Source organism: Somniosus microcephalus, chromosome 1 (assembly GCF_052327205.1).
Source record: "Somniosus microcephalus isolate GS21.2 chromosome 1, FLI_Smic_1.0, whole genome shotgun sequence".
Taxonomy (NCBI): Eukaryota; Metazoa; Chordata; class Chondrichthyes; order Squaliformes; family Somniosidae; genus Somniosus; species Somniosus microcephalus.
In genome coordinates this window covers 154,041,996-154,060,716 of record NC_140987.1, presented here as the reverse complement: position 1 = coordinate 154,060,716, position 18,721 = coordinate 154,041,996, and positions in this window count along the sequence as shown.

The window sequence follows — 18,721 nt, the reverse complement described above, 5'->3', positions numbered from 1 at the left end:
CTGGGCCTGGAAGGCCCATCTGTGGACTGCACCACCTCAGCATGGGCAGTAGCAGTCTGGGATGACAGCAGTGACAAGGGCAATGGTGGAGTGCCAGTGGTGGGAGCAGGAATGCTGTCATCCTGAGAGAGGACAGCAGGCTCCTGCTCCACTGACCCACTGCCACTCCCCCGGGGCAGCACCTCAGCATTTTTAGCAATCTGTTCCAGCACAGATTGCTGGCCGGCTGCGTCACCGTGAAAGCCCCGGTCGATGGTGGTAGGCGCAGCCAGGATGGCAGCAGTCAGAGCTTGTGTGGCACCAACCTGAAACAGCATGAGAGCACTAAGACATTGCATCACTTCCGCCTGTGCTGCAATGGAAACTGACAGATCACCCATCACACGTGAGTCTCTGCGAGTCTACCATCCTTTCCGGACTGTAAATGATGGGTTCCATGGTGTACATAGAGCCTTGGGCAATGTTGGAGGTGGACTTCTACACGAGCCTTACCATTGCTGACAGGCTCTCAGGCACTCTTGCCATTGCAGCTACCATCTCCGTGTGCATGCTCATCACCCTTCTTCTAAATGCCTCCCCATCGAGGTCATCATGAGTCCTGTGCAGCAGAACTCGCACACAAACTCGCCCTCTGGGGAGCTGGCCCCTGAGCTACCCTTTCCCCCTGGCCTTGCTGCAGCCTGCTCATTCCTGGTGCATCACCCTGTGCAGATCCCGTTAATATACTAGCCTCTAAAGAATGCATAGTGCCAGTATCTGGGCTGGTGTCTGCGGGTGAGACATGCAGTGACGCTGTGTCGTCTTCCTCCTACTCTTCTCCCAGCTCATTCTCAATGGTGCCCTCAGGGACAGGCTGCTCAGGTGCTTGCTCATTATCTGAAAGCATAAAGGCACAAGAGTTGGGTTAAGGTGAGGGGAGGGGGGCGGAAATGTAGAAATGCATACATCCAGCATGATTAGCTGGAAAGTGCGAAATGCTTGTGTGGTGAGGGGGAAGTGGGATGTGAGAAGAAGGAGTAGGGATAAACATACCTTTGTTGTCCCCAAGGGGGTCAACATCGCCGCTAGCCACAGCGCCCACCGCCTGGCACCCAATAATCTGTAGTACTCTATTTTCCAGCACAGACAATCGTTGGGTGTTGGCTTGTCCCCCACCTGTGCGCTCCTGCTCCCTCCTATTGTGAGCCACCTTGGCCTGCAAGAGAAAAGAAAGTGTGTGAGTGAGTGTGGAGCAATGTGTCTGGGTGATGTGCCTGCCATAGTTGAATAGCTGTCATTGTGTGCAAGGTGTGTAGGATTCGCAAAATTTCCACATTTCCCCAAGGTTATTAATAAAAGGGACCCTATGGACAATTTAAAAAGGGTACCCAATGATGGCGTCCACACCTCGTGACCAAAAGCCTGTAAGATTTTAAAAGCCTGAACTCTGCAGCTCAGAACAAGCAGCTTTGGGAAATCGAAACTTAAAATGCATTTCTGTGAAAAGGACTTTTGTGTTTGAAGGGCCAGACAGCTAAGCAAACATTTCAATATGCATTTTTGTCAAATTGGAACAGATCAACCCAGTTAGGCCTAAACATGAGGCCATTAGTTTGTCTGCATAAATAATCGGAAACAGCTTAAGGAAGCCATCGAGGCTGGACAGGCCGATTAAAATGCATTAATGACAATACAGCCCGGACATTAGGCCATTAGGTGCAATAAACGGCCATCTAAAAACAATTATTTTAGATTGGTATAATCATTTAAAACAGCCTGCCAAAATTGAAACAATGGACTAACCTGATTTGGCGCGCAGATAAGGGGCCATCGAAAGGAGTATAACTGTAGGCCCTTAGTAGCAATCGCACTCTTGTCGCTCTGCTGGCTCTCTTCTCCTGACTCTGACCTCTCGTCGGGCCTTGGGCTACCGCCACTCGCACTTGAGCCCTGGCCTCGTGGCGGGTTCTCTTCTCGCTCCCCGCATTAAGTTGCAACCAAGGACATCTATACCAAACGCGAGAGAGGGGAACGAAACCCGAGTCCAAAGTCACCCAGGACACCCGGGCCACGAGAGAGGGCAGAGGGAATGAGGCGAGACGAACTGAGATGAAGAGTAAGGTAAACCCGACAAAGAGCAGAGAAGGGCAGCAGAAGACGTATTAATTAAAAACTGAGCGCCGAGTTATAAGCTGACGCTCGGGGAAGAAAGTATCTGAGGACAGTGAGACTATGTTGGTTGGGCGAACCCCGCAAATAAGCTGGCGCTTGGGGCCAAGCCTCCAGTTGAACACTGCAAATAAACGCAGGTGTCCATGCCATAACGAATATACTGGCGTTTGACGCTTGGGTAGTAAAACCTAAGCAGTGAAGACTGCTTATCATCTCATTGACGCAATGTTGCCGCCGACGACCGCCCGACGGAGAAGAAGAAGAGAACCCATCACGACGAGACGACGACAGTAGCTGAGGAGAAGAAAGGTGTGGTGCAGCAGCAGCTCCAGCACCGCGCCCCGAGACCACATGGCGATGGAGTACCCCAAAGGACAGCAGTCCAGACCTCAAAATTGCGATTGCTAAAACAACAGGTTTTGCTTTGGATTGGTGAGCATGAATTCCTGGCCCCTCATAGCTTAATCTAGTTAGGTGTAGGGGTGGGATAAGGATAAGGGGATTGTTAAAGTAATTGTTTTTCCCTCGATGTGCCATGTGTTCCCCATTCCCTGTATAAGTATAGTTATAGTGTTATATGCCTGTAATTGTTTCTCTACCAGTAATTTTTTCTCATAAGACTGTGTTTTCGTTCCTGTTTTAATAAAATCTTGGTTTTCTTACACCGAACCACCTGTCTACTCGAGTCTTTCTGTATTGCCGCCTGTACCTAAGTCTGGTGTCTAGAACCCAGGGGCGTGGGAGTGATTCGAACCGCTCACAGGCGGTCAGGGGCATAACTGACTGGGCGCACCCGCCACCCCCTACAGGTGTGAGATGTGGATGTGAGTGTTGTTATGTAGGGATTGTTGGTGGGTGAGTGCTGGGTCTATGGTGCTATGGGCAGTGTGTGCAGACTGTGGTTCAGACAGTTGTATATAACATTTGTTGAGGCATTGACTCACCCTGGTGAGGTTGTTAAATGTCTTCCTGCATGGTGTGGGGGTCCTGGGGAACCACAGTGCTGCACAAGACATGCTGCACATGGCACGGAAGACTTGTGGCGAGGTCCTCCTGCCACTCGCCAGGTAAAGCACCGCCGTTCGTCACTCCACAGTGGACACTAACTCCTCCAAGCTTGGTCAGAAAATCTGCCGGCTCTCACCCGGGGCAAGAATCTGCCATCATGACGCCTGCTTGAGTCGTCCGGCTCCTTGGGCTTGGCCTGCTCCTGCTTGCTGACACAGGTTCACAGCCAGCAATGCTGAGAATGAGGTTCTGCAGCATCAATGAATCTCCCCTTTAAGAACTGGAAAGAGCCTGTGGCAATGATGACTTGCGATTAGACTGCACCTAATATTGGTTAGTGCTTTGAGTGTAGCGCCACTCAGCGAGGCCATTAGCGCTTGATTTAATGCTCCAATCCTTTCTTTGAGTGATGGTACTTAATTTTGCATGCAGTGTGATTCATTAGCGCCTGGCGCTATATCTCAAACTTTTCTGAAGTTACCGCACATTCCTGGGCTATAATGAATTTCTCCCCATAAAAGCCTGTTGGTGCTGTTGCAGCACCTGTGTTTGAAATAGATTCCTCTTGTGTTTTAATAAGATCTGTCTGTCTATGCTTATTGTGTCATTCTTTAGTCTCAGCACCTAAACAGCATCAGCTTGACAGATTAATGTTGAAATCTAGAACTTCTTCGCACAAAAATGTAATCATTTAACACTCCTACGTCTGAGAGACTTGGGCCTAGAAATTTAATAGCACTGCACCCACTTTACAGGCATAAAATGGGCACCTAAGGGCTCAATATAATGGGCAGCGTGCGCAAACTCATTCCACACCGGACATGCGCTGCCCACCATAATGGGTTGCGATCATCCGTAGGTGTAAAGGTATATGCTGGAGGTATGTCACCCCCACTACCACTGAAACACTTATCAATGCTTTCATTACATCCAAACTTGACTTCAACACCTTCCTCATTGGCCTTATAATGTCCACCCTCCACAATTTCCAACTTGTCCAAGACTCTGCCACTTACATTCATCTGCCTTGACCAACTTTCTTTGGCACCTCATTGCCCAAAGTATTAAATTCAAAATCTACAACCTCACATACAGGTCCTTTCAAGGCCTCACTCGACTGTTCCTCTGTAATTTCCTTCAGCCCTATGTCCCAGCTGTGCCCTTTTGTCCTCTGACTCTGGCCTCCTGTGAATGCCAGAATCAATGGCAGAATCTTCAGCTGCCTCAGCTCTACTTACTGGAACTCCCTCCCTAATCCTTTCTACTTTGAAAATTGCCTCCAGACTTTAAAACCTCCTCAAATACTATAGGGCTGGCTCTGTGATGATGTTTTCTAAGAACATAAGAACTAAGAAATAGGAGCAGGAGTAGGCCATTCGGCCCCTCGAGCCTGCTCTGCCATTCAATAAGATCCGCAGGATTCAGGCACTGCCACCTGACGTTGGACCACCACCTCAGGAGGAGGAGCAGGAGGAGGAGGAGTACGTTCCCAGGAGGGAGCGACAAGGTCCAAGGGCCGTCCGTCGCCAGCTTATTGAACGTAACTTCTAAGCCCCCTGTCAGGGAATGCCTTGTGGCCATGAAGCAAGATGAATGCAGCCACTCCGCAAGCCCTCAGTCGGCGAAGGCAACAAAGACTAACAAGGACAACCATGGACACTGTCTGAATAAAGATAAATTTATATTTGACAAAAATGAAACCCCTTCCCACATGAATCCCAAAAACAATCAACGGCCCCCACAAAAAGTGCAACAAACGACTCACTCCCACAACCTCGGGAGGAGTAACTCCACATTTGAACAAACCAGGCCTCAACCTCGGCCTTAACGCAAAAAACATACCCATAAACAAAACAACCATGGGCAAAATAAAGATGTCCACTGCCATATAAAATGAAAGCTGGCCACACTTAGTGGCCCGCGAGGGCGAGACCTTGTCCAGCCTTTTGGCGCCCCTGCCCGGCCTGCTGCTCCTCCGCAAGCTCTGCCCAGTGGCTGCTGCGAGGCTGGGGGAAGGCGCCTGAGGGTCAGATGTCCTTCCGCCAGATGGCCTTGGGGGGCGGCCTACACGGGCTTTGGGCCTCGAGGGGCCGGCTGTTGATTGGCGCACATGTGCATGGCCACCATCAGCTCCAGCCGCTTGCCGTTGACGCTCCATTGGGGGAGTGGCGGCGACGGATGGCGCAATGTGGGCAAGCTGGCGTATTGGAGGCGCTGGCTGGTGATGTCGCACACTGGCACTTGCCCGGGCACGCACTGCACGATCCGCACCAATCAGCCGAAGGGAGGATCGCTGTGCTGCTGCAGCACGGCGGGTGTCCTGGCGATGCCTGGCTGAGGCAGCGCATGTGGTAGCAGTGAGTGCCCCTGTTGCCCTTGTCTGCACCCGCATCACATCCGCCACTGACTTGACGGCATCAGCCAGCGACTCCATCGCCGGAGGCATCCGTTCCACTACCTCCATCATCATCTGGCCACTCTCGGCATTTGATGCCCCAAACTCCCGCACACTGGTCGCCAGCGACTCAATGGCCTCAGGCATCCGTCCCACCACCTGCATGAGCTCTGTGTGGCGGCGGTCCGAATCCTCAGCCATTTGGTCCAGCTGGCGCACCTCCTCCGAGGTGAAGGTGGCCGGACTGGAGGCGGGACTCTCCCGCTGGGGAGCAGGGGTCCGAGCTAGGCGACCCTTGGCACGTTGCTGGCGCCGAATGTCCGCAGCAACTGCACTCCCCTCCGATCCTTCCCCCCTCTGGGGGGAAGGCCGCGGCTCACCCGCAGCCCTCCTGGGTGGCTGGACGCCACTGGTCCCAGCAGCTGCACTCCCCTCCGAAAGTTGCTCCAGGCTCTCGTCCAGGGAAGACGTGTCCAACACTTCGCCCTCTGCTGCGGGACCTGAGTCCTCCCCTGATGGTCCGGGTTGCTCTTCCTCCTCCTCCTCCTCCTCCTCCTCCTCCTGTTCGGAGGGGCTGTCACTGGCAGCTTCAGGGAGCTCTTCATCACCAGCTGAAAGCAGGAAGGCACAAGAGTAGCTTCAGAGTGAGGAGAGGGCGTCAGCGAGGGAGTCATGACTGGTGGCATTCAGTGCATTGGTGGCACAGTGGCAAAGGAGGTAGCTCGGATGCGCAAGTGTGACGAGAGAGGGCGAAAAGGCGAGGTCCTTACCATTGCCGGGCAGCAGAGGGTCGGCTTCTCCGCACGCTCTGGGCACAATCACGCGGCCTCCCATGAGGCCACTCACGCGCTCCTCCAGGGGAGTGAGCTTCTGGAACTTGGTGCGGCCTCCCCCGGTGATGTCGCGGCGCTTGCGATTATTCGCAAGTTTAGCCTGCAAGAGAAAGGACGGGCTCTAAGTACGGTGTGTAGCCGTGACGTAGTGTGCACTGCCTCCCATGGTGGAATAGCTTGGCCAGAGTGTAGCCCTGATCTAGTGTGCACTGCCTCTCATGGTGGAATAGCTTGGCCAGAGTGTAGCCCTGATCTAGTGTGCACTGCCTCTCATGGTGGAATAGCTTGGCCAGAGTGTAGCCCTGATTTAGTGTGCACTGCCTCTCATGGTGGAATAGCTTGGCCAGAGTGTAGCCCTGATCTAGTGTGCACTGCCTCTCATGGTGGAATAGCATGGCCAGAGTGTAGCCCTGATCTAGTGTGCACTGCCTCTCATGGTGGAATAGCTTGGCCAGAGTGTAGCCCTGATCTAGTGTGCACTGCCTCCCATGGTGGAATAGCTTGGCCAGTATGTAAAGTGCAGAATGTGCAATTGATGCTCATGACTGTCCCAAAGCTGCTGGCTGAGGGCTGCCCATTAGGCCTTTCAGGTCCCTTTGCCCATCATGTCAGGTGTACATGCAAGAATGAGGAGGAGAGTGGAAAGGGTACTCACCCTGACAATCCTGGTCAGGTCATTGTATTTCATCTGACATTGCACCTTGTCCCTGGGGGCATCGCCGTAGGACGACACCCTGGTGGCGATCTCCCTCCAGGCTTTGGTGTAGACGCGGTGGGTGGGATTCCTGCCATTGTCTGGGAACAAGATCCTGCGCCTCTTCTCCAATGCTGTCAGCATGATATCCAGATCACGCTCTGAAAAGCGCAGGGCACGCTCACGGGCCTTATCATGCGTTGCCATGGCTCCTTGGCCTCAGCAGCAGTGTTGAGGCCTAGTTTCAAAGCTGCAGTGTGCAGGGCGTGGCAGCAGACCAAATCGTCCCTTCCCCCTTTAAGAGCTGGCGGGCGCCACGGGGTCTGCTGTCAATCAAAAAATGACCGCACCCGCGCTGCGCCCCGCCTCGGCGCTTTCCCTCTGCACCGCCGGCTTAGTGCCTAAAGATAGTCGTGTAACGCCTCTTTTAGCGCTCCAGCAACCTCTTAGGGCGAAGCAACTGAATTTCGGCGAAGGGGGCGCAACTTTGGGGCGGGCGCTAAAGTCGGGCGGGCGCTAACGTTAGCGCCCCAAAACTGGCAAAACTGAATTTCTAGGCCTAGGACTTTGAATATGTATTAAGCCAAATCGGAGTGAGGTCAAAACCAATTAGGCCTATACTTAAGGCCATCAAGCAGTTTGCATAAATAATCGGAAACAGCTTAGGGAAGCCATCGAGGCTGGTCAGGCCGATTAAGATGCATTAATAACAATACAGCTCAGACATCAGGCCAGTAGATGCAATTACCGGCCATCTGAAAACAGTTAGTTTAGATTGCTACCATTATTTAAACTAGCCCGCCAAGATTAGGGACAATGAACTAACCTGAATTGGCGCGCAGATAAGGGCCATCCGAAGGAGTATAACTGAAGGCCCCGGGTAGCAATCTCTCTCTCTGGCTCTGGCTCTTTTATTCTTGGCCTCGCCCTCGTGGCTGCTGCTCTTCCCCCATCCCGTGCTTGCTGCCTGGCCACCGCCCGTGCCTTTCCCATCCCATCAGGAATGCCCGGCATTGCACCAGACGGACACGGACAAATCAGGCCAGGCGAGGCGGGACAAGACGAGGCGAGGTGGTGAGACGAGACGAGACGAATGGGAAGACGATTGAAGCACGCTTCAAATAATCGGGCCTTCAATCCTGCCGACCTGTGACCATCTTCATGCAAACTCCAACTGCCGCCCGAGGAAGAGGAACCATCATCCCTGCGAGGTAAAGTACCCAAGCAAAGACTTTAACCTTGGGGTACTGGTACCCGGACGACGCCCTTGCAGCGTCCCGAGACCACGTGACAACGGCAGGCTCCAGAGAGCACAAAGGGCGAACCCCAAGCCCCACTGTTGTTTGAATTCAGCAGATTTTGATTGGTGAGCATGAATTCTGGCCCATCATAGCTTAATCTAGTTAGGTATAGGGGGTGGGATAAGGATAAGGGGATTGTTAATATAGTTTGTTTTCCCTCGATGTGCCGTGTGTTCCCCATTCCCTGTATAAGTATAGTTATTTTGTATTTGCCTGTAATTTTATACTAGTAACTGCTCTTAAGTTTGTGTTAATTTCTATCTTCTGTTTAATAAAATCTTGGTTTTGCTTACATCCAAACCACCTGTCTACTCGAGTCTTTTCTGTATCGCCGCCTGTACCTAAGTCCGGTGTCTAGAACCCAGGTGCGTGGGAGCGATTCGAACCGCTCACAGTCAGGGGCATAACTGACTGGGCGCACGCGCCAACCCCACCACCCCCTACAGAAGACTTCATTACTCCATCCCCCTTGCAATAAAGGCCAACATTCCATTTGCCTTCCTAATTACTTGCTGTACCTCCATGCTAACTTTATATGTTTCATGTACGAGGACACCCAGATCCCTCTGTACTGCAGCATTCTGTAGTTTCACTCCATTTAAATAATATTTTGCATTTCTATTCTTCCTACCAAAGAATTTTCCAACATTATACTCCATCTGCCAAATTTTGCCAATTCACTTAACCTATCTATATCCCTTTGTAGACTCTTTGGGGGAAAATTTGGTTAATTTGCGCCTCCTGTTAGCGCCCCGGGGTGTTAACGGCAGGCGCATAGCACTTAGAGCCTGGGCGCAGCACCGCTAACAGCTCCCGCAAAATTCAGCAGGAGGATGGTGGCAGCGGTAGCCAGTAGCGCCCCATGGTGTTGCGCCTCTGGTGATGACATCATCGCTGTGCGCAGCGCCCCGGCCACAAACTTGGCTGGCGCCCCCTGACCTACTCCCGGACACTATGTCTAACAGGGTCAGGGTGGCGTTTTTGTGGCCAGGGCAGCGTAAATTAAAGGGCAGATTATTTATTTAAAGTTTTACAGTGTTTTTGGGGTGATCTCCATTCATATATTTGAGAGGTCTATCTGTTAAGTGTATGAAGGGAGATTCCCTTCTTTGATTTGTTCCCCATGGCCCACATGATCCCAGGGACGCTTGCGAACTGCATGCGCTTCTGGGATACATGGGCCCTGCACATTTCGAGTTGGAGAGGCCCAGGAGTGGAAGTATATGCACCTCGGGAGCCCTCAGGTAAGTCCGTAGATTTTTTCCAGATCGGAGGCCTCTGCATGCAGGAAGCCTCCGATCGGAAAATACGGCCCAATGTTTCTGGAAATTAAAACAATGCTCCTTACATAAACTTTGTCTCTGTAACAATTTGCAAAGTGTTTTGAGGTGTGTCATTTAGATGAACGGTACAAATGCATTTGTTTAGCTATGTAAATGCTCATTTCTTTCTCCTGTTGGTCTTATCCTAACCCTAAAACATTAGTGCTTCTGTTGACCCCAAATCTGGGCTCTTGTTCCTACTAGCACATGTTAAAGATACAATTAAAACAGCAGCCGTGTAGAACTAATTGCTACATTAATTAATTAACTTCAACTTTGCAGTTCTGTAAGGATCATTGCCGCTGGCTCTCTGCAATTCATTGCTTTTCCAAATTAAAAGGTACAAGATCCACAGTTGAAAAATGACACCACTCCACTGAGTGAATATTTGTCGCAATTCCAAATTTCCTGTCAGGTTAGCTCCTCTGCTTACCCTTGGGGGGGTAATTTTATCAATGGGGATGTGATGGAGGCGGGAAAGCTGCTTGTCGGGTTTTAGTTCCGCCTCCATCGACGTCTGGCCAACCCATGCTATTTTCTCTTGATTGGCCTTGTTAAGCCTGCCCAGCGGGCTTAGCTGGCCAATTCAGGGAAAGCCGGTGACAGAGAACATTAGCGTATGACGTTTCATCTGTCAAAAATTTTTGACAGATGAATTGTCATCGCTTGACAGCTTTGAGAAGCTGTCAAACACTGACAATCTCTGTTCTTTGGTGAGTCCTTGTACTCAAGATTCACTTAGAAAGCTTTCCTGAGCAGAAAGCAGAAGACTGCTGCATTTAAGAATGCAGCGGCCATTCTGCTTTCTCTGCCAGCAAGATGAGGCAGCTCCGCAGCCTAAAGGAATGAAGCCTGGAGGAAGAAGCAAAGGTAAGTAATCGTATTAAAACACTCTCCACTCACCTCACACACTTACCTCTCCACACTTGCCCTCATCACTCACCTGCACACTGGACATTTCGGCCGCTCCGACCCCCGCAGACCCATGGCTTGCCTCGCTGACCCTGGCGAGGTTTGGAACCATCGGGAAGCCCACACATTAGGGCTCAAAATAGGGATTAGTCCTGTTAACAGGCAATTCATTGGCACTAATCCCCTTCCCGCCTTGAGGAGACGGGACCTGGTGCGGGTCGAGTAACCGCTTCCTGGGAAGATGGCACAGAGGCAGGATGGGGGCGGGGTGGACACCCGTTCCCAGATTCTGCCATTTTCCCGGCAGTCCCGCCTTCATACCCGCCTCCCCAGGGCTGGGAAAGTCGCCCCCTTGGGGAGGGGGGATTGGAGTTCTGCAATTCACACAAGCCATACCTCCGCTCTCACAGAACAGGGTATTCTGGAAGAGTGGCTGGCGAGGTGAGTAGAGAGCCGTAAGGAGCGACAGGGAAAAGTTGTCGAGAAGCATGGCTCAGCCTCCCAATAGCACCTTTTACAACCCGAGGACGTCCCAAAGTGCTTTACACCCAATGAAGAACTTTTGAAGTGTAGTCACTGTTGTAATGGATGAAATGCAGCAGCCAATTTGTGCACAGCAAGGTCCAACAAACAGCAATTAAATAAATGACCAGATAATTTGTTTTTGGTGATGTTAGTTGAGGGATAAATATTGCCCTGGAGAACTCCCCTGTTCTACTTTGAAAAGTGCCGTGGGATCTTTTACGTCACATGAGATGGCAGATGGGGGCCTAACCTCACAACCCTCTGTGAAAAGGTTTTGCAGCTCTTTGTCCTAAACCTCTCACAGTTAATCTTATATCTATATCCCCTCTCTATAGATCCCTTAATCACCACAGTCTGTTTCGATCTAATCTGTCCCATCCCTTTATAATTTTAAACCTCTATCAAATCACCCAGTAACTATCTCTGTTTTACTAAAAACAACCCCATAAGCATAACCACATTAATTACTGACGCAATTGTTTTCTGTCAAACAGAGGAAGCTACTGCATGTTAAGTAATCATGTTGATGGCTCGGGCAACAAGATTGCACCCTGACAAGCTAATTAGTCAGTGGACAGTAACAATTACCATCAAACTGTCCATACACATACAAGTCTGAAACCAGAATACTATAGAATATGTTAAAATAAAGGGAATTAATTTTGTCAGTCAATGTTTGAATTGTAATACCAAGAAAACAATTTAATTAATTTTCCTGCATGTTAAGTTGCAATGGTTCATCTTTAAATAAGAGTTTGTTGTGTGTTTTGTTAATCGAAATATAAGATCAATCGATGATGACAACGTTCCTTAATATCTAAAAGGAACTGTACTGACTGGTAGGTGCAGTTTGAAGAAAATCTGCCAGTTTTGGCCCAGCATAAGATTTAATTTTGGCAAGAGTTATGGCCAGAAATGCGACCGCGCAGTGGCGTCAAATGGCCTCCTAAGCTTTCAATATGGTGGGCATCAAGCGTACAGTCACTACAAGGCGGACGGGCAGCACCTGCCATACTGGTGTAAGTAAAAGTCAGCATACACAGCCCATGCCTGAAACAGGCGTTAGGCCCCTTATTTGAATAGGTCAAGTACCTAATGGCTGTTTGGAGCCTCCTTTACAATATTAGGTTGCCCTGAATGTAGCCAGCGCTGGGCCAGGTATATTCAGGAAAACCAGGTCTACATGTAGCCTGACGGGTTCTTAAAAGGACCGCTGCAGGCCGCAACCAACAAGGTAAGTGTTTAGAATATACTTAACTGAATGTGTTGCCGCCCCCCACCCCCACACCCCCCAGCACCATTGCATTCTCGACAGTGCTGCCCCCACCCCATTCACTGCTGCTACTCCCTTCCCCTAATGATCCCAGCCCCTGCCCACTACCCACCCTTCCTGATCACTGCTACCCATCCCCTCCTGGCCACCGCTACCCTTCTGACCCAACTGTCCCACTTCCAGGTCCACTTTACTGACTTAGCCGAGGGCCGCTGCTGGTTCCTCTTCTCCTGCAAGCTGTCTAGGGATGCCTGTTAGGTGACCGCAATTCACCGGCTCAATGATAATTAGACCTGAGGCCCAATATCACGTGCACTTCATGCTTATACATTCAGGCACATCCTTTCCGTCAATTTTAAGGTGCGCCAGAAATGGTTTAATGATACTGTTTGTAACTGCTGAATGTGAGCATGGAATGGACAAGATGTGTCACAAGAGTGGACGTGATAGAGAGAAAACTCAATTATACCAAACTTGTTAGCCTCAGTGTATAGGCCTGTACTGAACAGGAACAGTCATACTCCAGATACAGATACATACAGTATAAGACTTGACAGGTAGCCAGTGTTACAACATTTACCTCTTCTTTCCATCAGTGGCAAAATCTTTGTACTGCATCTAAGATGTTCACTATCAGACTTTAACACATATTTTCTTGAAGCCATCTACTATCTTTCAGAAGGACTTAAATTAAATCTACCATGAAAATAAACTGTGCAAATGAGATTTGACTGTGGGAGCTATAAATAAGATGTGGTGACATGTTGCAGAGCCCAACTGAGGACTATACAAAGTTATTCATGCATTTTTCTGACAGATTATAGTGTCAGTGCCTGACAATATTTTAACCTACAGCCATAGAGGAGTAAGGTGGGTTCGTGTAAGGATATTTTAATCGATTTTCTAATTTGTGCTCTTAAAACTTACTCCCTCATCCCATGCACTGACTTGACTCTTTTATACTGAATATAATATATAAATGTCTGCTTGGATCATCGGTAGTATTCTTTGCTCCGAGTCAGAAGGTTGTGGAATCAATGCTCATTTGCGGACTCAAGTACATAATCCAGGATGGCATTTCAGTGTGGTACTGAGGCAGTGTTGCATTGTCAAAGGTGTTGTCATTTAAATGAGATGTTAAACCAAGGATCTGTCTATTCAGGTGGATGTCAACGATCCCAAGGCAGTTTTTCAAAGAACTGGGATTTCTCCCAGTGTCCAACATTCATCTCTCAATTGACTGCATTAAAATCATATTTTTCATCTAATTTTCTGTTTGTGTGATCTTAAATTGTCTGCTAGGTTTGCCAACAAAGCAACAGTGATGCTATTTCAAAAGTAATTTCCCATCCAGTTCTCAGACCCAATAAGCAAGACTCCGTACGGCTACTCCACTCAGCACTGCTCAATTTCTAAAAGGGGTCTTTAAATAGATGCTATGCCATATATCCAAGGGTCCTAACACCAATTTTAGTCAGCCAGCAGGGACGCTTGTAAAGCCGACTTTCCCAGTATTGCAGGGTCCATAATGCAGGCGCAGATTGGGCACGGGACGTTGCACCCCAAATTTGCTTCCATTTTCAGTCTGGAAAAAGGGCACAATGAGGATCAATTTTGCCCCCTTCTATTCTTCAGCAATCACCCATATCAACTTTGATGAGTGAAACAAATGTATCTGGGTGGTTGATTGGTGATCATGGGTATCTTTTGCAGTCATGCCTGATGACTCCAATAAGTAAACTGCATTCAGAGGGAACATTAATGAGGCCCATGGAACAGCAAAAACTGTGATAGAGCAACCCATTACGGGGCTGCACGTTTGGAGCGGGAGGGAGGAGTTATGGACAGGGAACCCAGACGGGTTTACCGAACGTCTTGCAGGGAAAGCCTGCAGCAGAAGGATGCAGGGAAGGAGCAGGTCGGGAGAAATCACTGTTGTGGGGGGAGTCTGATAGGGGGTGTTGAGGTGGGGGTTGCAGATGGTGGTTGGGGGAGAGATCACGGGGGGTGGAGATGGTTGTCGGGAGGGGCGAGATCGCAGTGGGGAGCAGACAGATTGCGGGGGGATTTGCAGGTTAGCTTGTTAGGCCTGGGGAAAACATGTCTGCTCCTCCTGACCCACAAACAGTGCGGTAAAAGCACTTACCTTATGGATCCAAACCATCTTGCCTCCTATTATATGTTGGGTTTCCCGAGGTGAGGGAAACCCGATCGACATTGGTTAAGAATAACAAGGTTGTTAAAATGGAGGCGCACATCCTCCTTAAAACATTTTACCAACCAACCTGGCTCCAGAGAGTGGATTGGTCACCCACCCCCATCCCACCTCTGTTAAAACTGTAGGTGGGCGTGTAAGAGCCATAAAAGCTTAAGAAAATACTTTAAAATAGTGGCTAAATGGCATAATACAGTTAATTTACCTGAACGACTTATTGTATTAAGAAACCCCCTATTTTCTTGCTCCAGTAGTATAGTCCGACACCCCCTTCATTCTTGCCACAATGCAACAGTCCCTAAGCCACACATGGGTGCAGCCATCTTACAGTTTTAAACTGCACGTGGTGAAAGAGGCAGAAGCTGTGAGGTTTGGAGCAGTACAGTTTTTGACCGTGTTCGTTTATACGTGTTTGCTTTGTAATTCTGTTTGTTAAGTGTTATAGTAAACCATTTAAAAGACAAAGCTACGTTTGGGAACGTTTTATTTCGACACGCGTCTACTCGATGTTAAAAGCCCCACAGCCCAGTGGCCTGCCTGTTTGGAAACTAAGAAGCGCCACTACATTAGTCAAAAACTGTACTGCTCCAAACCTCACAGCTTCTGCCTCTTTCACCACGTGCAGTTTAAAACTGTAAGATGGCTGCACCCATGTGGTGAATGTTAAAAGCCCCACAGCCCAGTGGCCTGCCTGTTTGGAAACTAAGAAGCGCCACTACATTAGTCAAAAACTAGCTCCCTAAGAAGGAAGGGACGGAATCGTCGGCGAACGTATACATGAATGGTCACGGAGCCAGACGACAATTTAAGAAAGCGAAGGTACAGTGACTGTTACTTGCTTTGTTCATTCTGTTGAGAAGCTAAATAAGAGCTGCGGGTAAAATGGCCGAGGCCTTACGGAGCCAGGAGCTTCCCCCAGCCAGAAGGATTGCTGGCCAAAAGAGGGAAATAAAGCTCACCCCAAAGGCAAGGGAAGAGAAGTTACATAGAAGCATAGGTGCAAGGAAGGCTAAATTAGTTCAGATAACTGGAAAAATGAAGATAATTGATCGTCTCATGGAAGATAATGCTAATATTAAGAAAGCTGAAGACATGATGTATTACGATTTCTCCAAGCTGCATGAAGAATTTAATATACTCAATGAAGATGTATTAGCACTTCTGTCTGAAGAAGAGGGAAACACTGATCAGCACGACTGGTTTGATCTTAAATCAACCAGCATTAAGGACTATATCAAGGCCACGGAGCAGTGGATGTTAAAAATTCGTCAAGATGCTGATACAGCAGAGAAAGATAAGGTTGACGATGAAGTCGGACCAGACGATAGCATTTCAGAGACTTCCGCCAGACCGAGCAAAAATCGAAAAGAAGGTAGCTCTGTTTCTGGACGCAGGTCAGTTGCTTCTACCACAAGCTCGGCGCGACGCATGAGAGCGGAGGCTGAATGGGCGGCGTTGATGGCGCGCGCAGCATCTTTAGATGAGAAGCAAGCTCTTGAACGGGAAGAGGCCCAACTGCAGGTCCAAGAGGCCCAACTGCAGGCCCAACTGCAGGCCCAACAGGCTCAACTGCAGGCCCAACAGGCCCAACTGCAGGCCCAAGTGCAGGCCCAACAGGCCCAAGTGCAGGCCCAGCGGGCCCAGGTGCAGGCAAAGAAAGAACGGCTGGAGATGAAAACAGCTATCGAGGTCTCAGATGCCAGGTTGAGTGTGTACGAAGATTATGAAGGCTCACGGGACGGCGGGAGCCACTGCCAGTCAACGTTGCCACATAGAGTTGGATCCAGGGCACCTTCAAGAGTTACAACAGAGCCCGAAAGCAATTCCCCGGCATTACAGCGTGGAAGAGTGGCCTCTCCACTAACAGGAGCACGTGATGCTACCCCAGACGTCAGACGGTCTAGACTAGACCCTGCTGATGACCACCAGAGGCCTGAAGACACAGGGAGAAGCCTATACTGAGTGATGCAACGTCAGAACGAAATTACAGAGATGCTTGTAAAACAACAGAATCTGTTTCGACTCCCTCAAAGAGACATACTAGTGTTCCAAGGTGACCCACTCAAGTATAAGCCCTTCATCAGATCCTTTGAACAAGCCATTGACTCCAAGACAGAGAGCAGCAGTGATAAGTTGTACTACCTGGGACAGTACACCAGTGGTAAACCACAAGACCTGGTCAGAAGCTGTGAACACATGAGACCGGACCGGGGATACATAGAAGCCAGGAAGTTGCTGCAGGAGCACTATGGTAACGAGCTGAAGATAGCCACTGCATATATCGAAAAGGCTACCAAGTGGCCACAGATCAGATCGGAAGACGGAGAGGCATTGAACGCATATGTTCTCTTCCTCATAGGATGTCGCAACACCATGGAGGATGTTGAATTCATGGAAGAGATGGACAATCCTACGACTATGAGAATCGTCATCTCTAAGCTTCCTTACAGGATGAGAGAACAATGGAGAAGAACAGCCTTTGAGATAATGGAGAGACGGAAAAGTAGAGCCAGGTTTGCAGACTTAGTGAATTTCATAGACAAACAGGCTAAAATTGCTAGGGACCCATTGTTTGGAAACATCCAGGATGTCAGCCCGACCACCGATGGAAGAGTGAAAGCCAAGCCTGCTGAATCAAAGACTCTCAGGAAAGGTGGTCCCAGGGGAAGCAGCTTTGCAACTATCGTCACTCAGGCCGAGGAAGAAAGGCCCCAGAACTCATCTCCCAAAAAGAGCAGCACAGTGACGCCTGCTAATGCCTTTCAGAAGCCATGCTTATTCTGCCAGAAGAATCATACATTGGATTTCTGCAGCGACATCAAAGCACAGCCACATAAGGACAGAATCGAATTCCTGAAGTACAACGGCCTATGTTTTGGATGTCTCTCTCAGGGGCACCTGAGTAGAAACTGTAAGCAAAGAACAACATGCAGAGAGTGCACTCGGAAACATCCCAGTCTGCTGCATATCCATAAAGAAGAACAAGTCTCTAAGAAGAGTGAAGAAAACAATACCGACGAGAAGGTTGTTTCAAGTGCTCTGGTGTCGCTAGAACCAGAGACTTGTGGACTCACTGGGGCCGGTGACAGTGACTGTATTCTTGCCATCGTACCAGTAAGGATCAAGTCTAAGAGGAGTGAGAAGGTTGTGGAGACTTACGCCTTCATGGATCCAGGTAGTTCAGCAACGTTCTGCACAGAATCACTCATGCGACAGCTGAACGTTAGAGGCAGAAGAACAGAAATCCTATTACGCACCATGGGTCATGAGAAGTCAATGCAAAGCTATATCCTGTCAGACCTAGAAGTGTGTGGACTTGAAGAGAAGGACTTCATAGACCTGCCTAATGTTTTCACACAGAGGGAGATTCCTGTTAGAATAGGGAACCTAGCCCTGCAGAAGGATGTGGATAGATGGCCCTCCCTAGAAAAGGTGCGTCTCCCATACATTGAAGCAGAAATTGGCCTATTAATTGGAACCAATGCCTATAAAACTATGGAGCCATGGCAGGTGATAAACAGCAAGGATGACGGACCCTACGCCGTCAGGACAGCCCTTGGATGGGTAATCAATGGACCGGTAAGGAGAGATGATGGCCACAAGTCGAACAAGGAGGAACGACAAAACGTCACAGTTAATCGCATCTCTATCGCAAGCATTGAAGAGCTGTTGATACAGCAGTTCAACGCAGACTTCTCAGAACGCAGCTGTGAGGAAAAGACAGAGACGTCACAAGAAGACCATCAGTTCATGGGTTTGATGACAAGGTCTACACAGTTCATTGATGGCCACTATCACATTGGTTTGCCACTGAGAAGACAGACTGCGAAGATGCCGAACAATCGCTGCATAGCAGAGCAACGCGCCATCAATCTAAAGAGAAAGCTGAACAAGAACCCCGACTTTCACGAAGACTACAAAGACTTCATGAGAAACATCATAGTGAAAGGCTATGCTGTAAAAGTGCCCGAAGAACAGTTGAACAGAGACGATGGAAGGGTCTGGTACATTCCTCATCACGGGGTGTATCACCCAAAGAAGAAAAAGATCCGTGTAGTGTTTGACTGCGCCGCCTCATTCAGAGGAACTTCA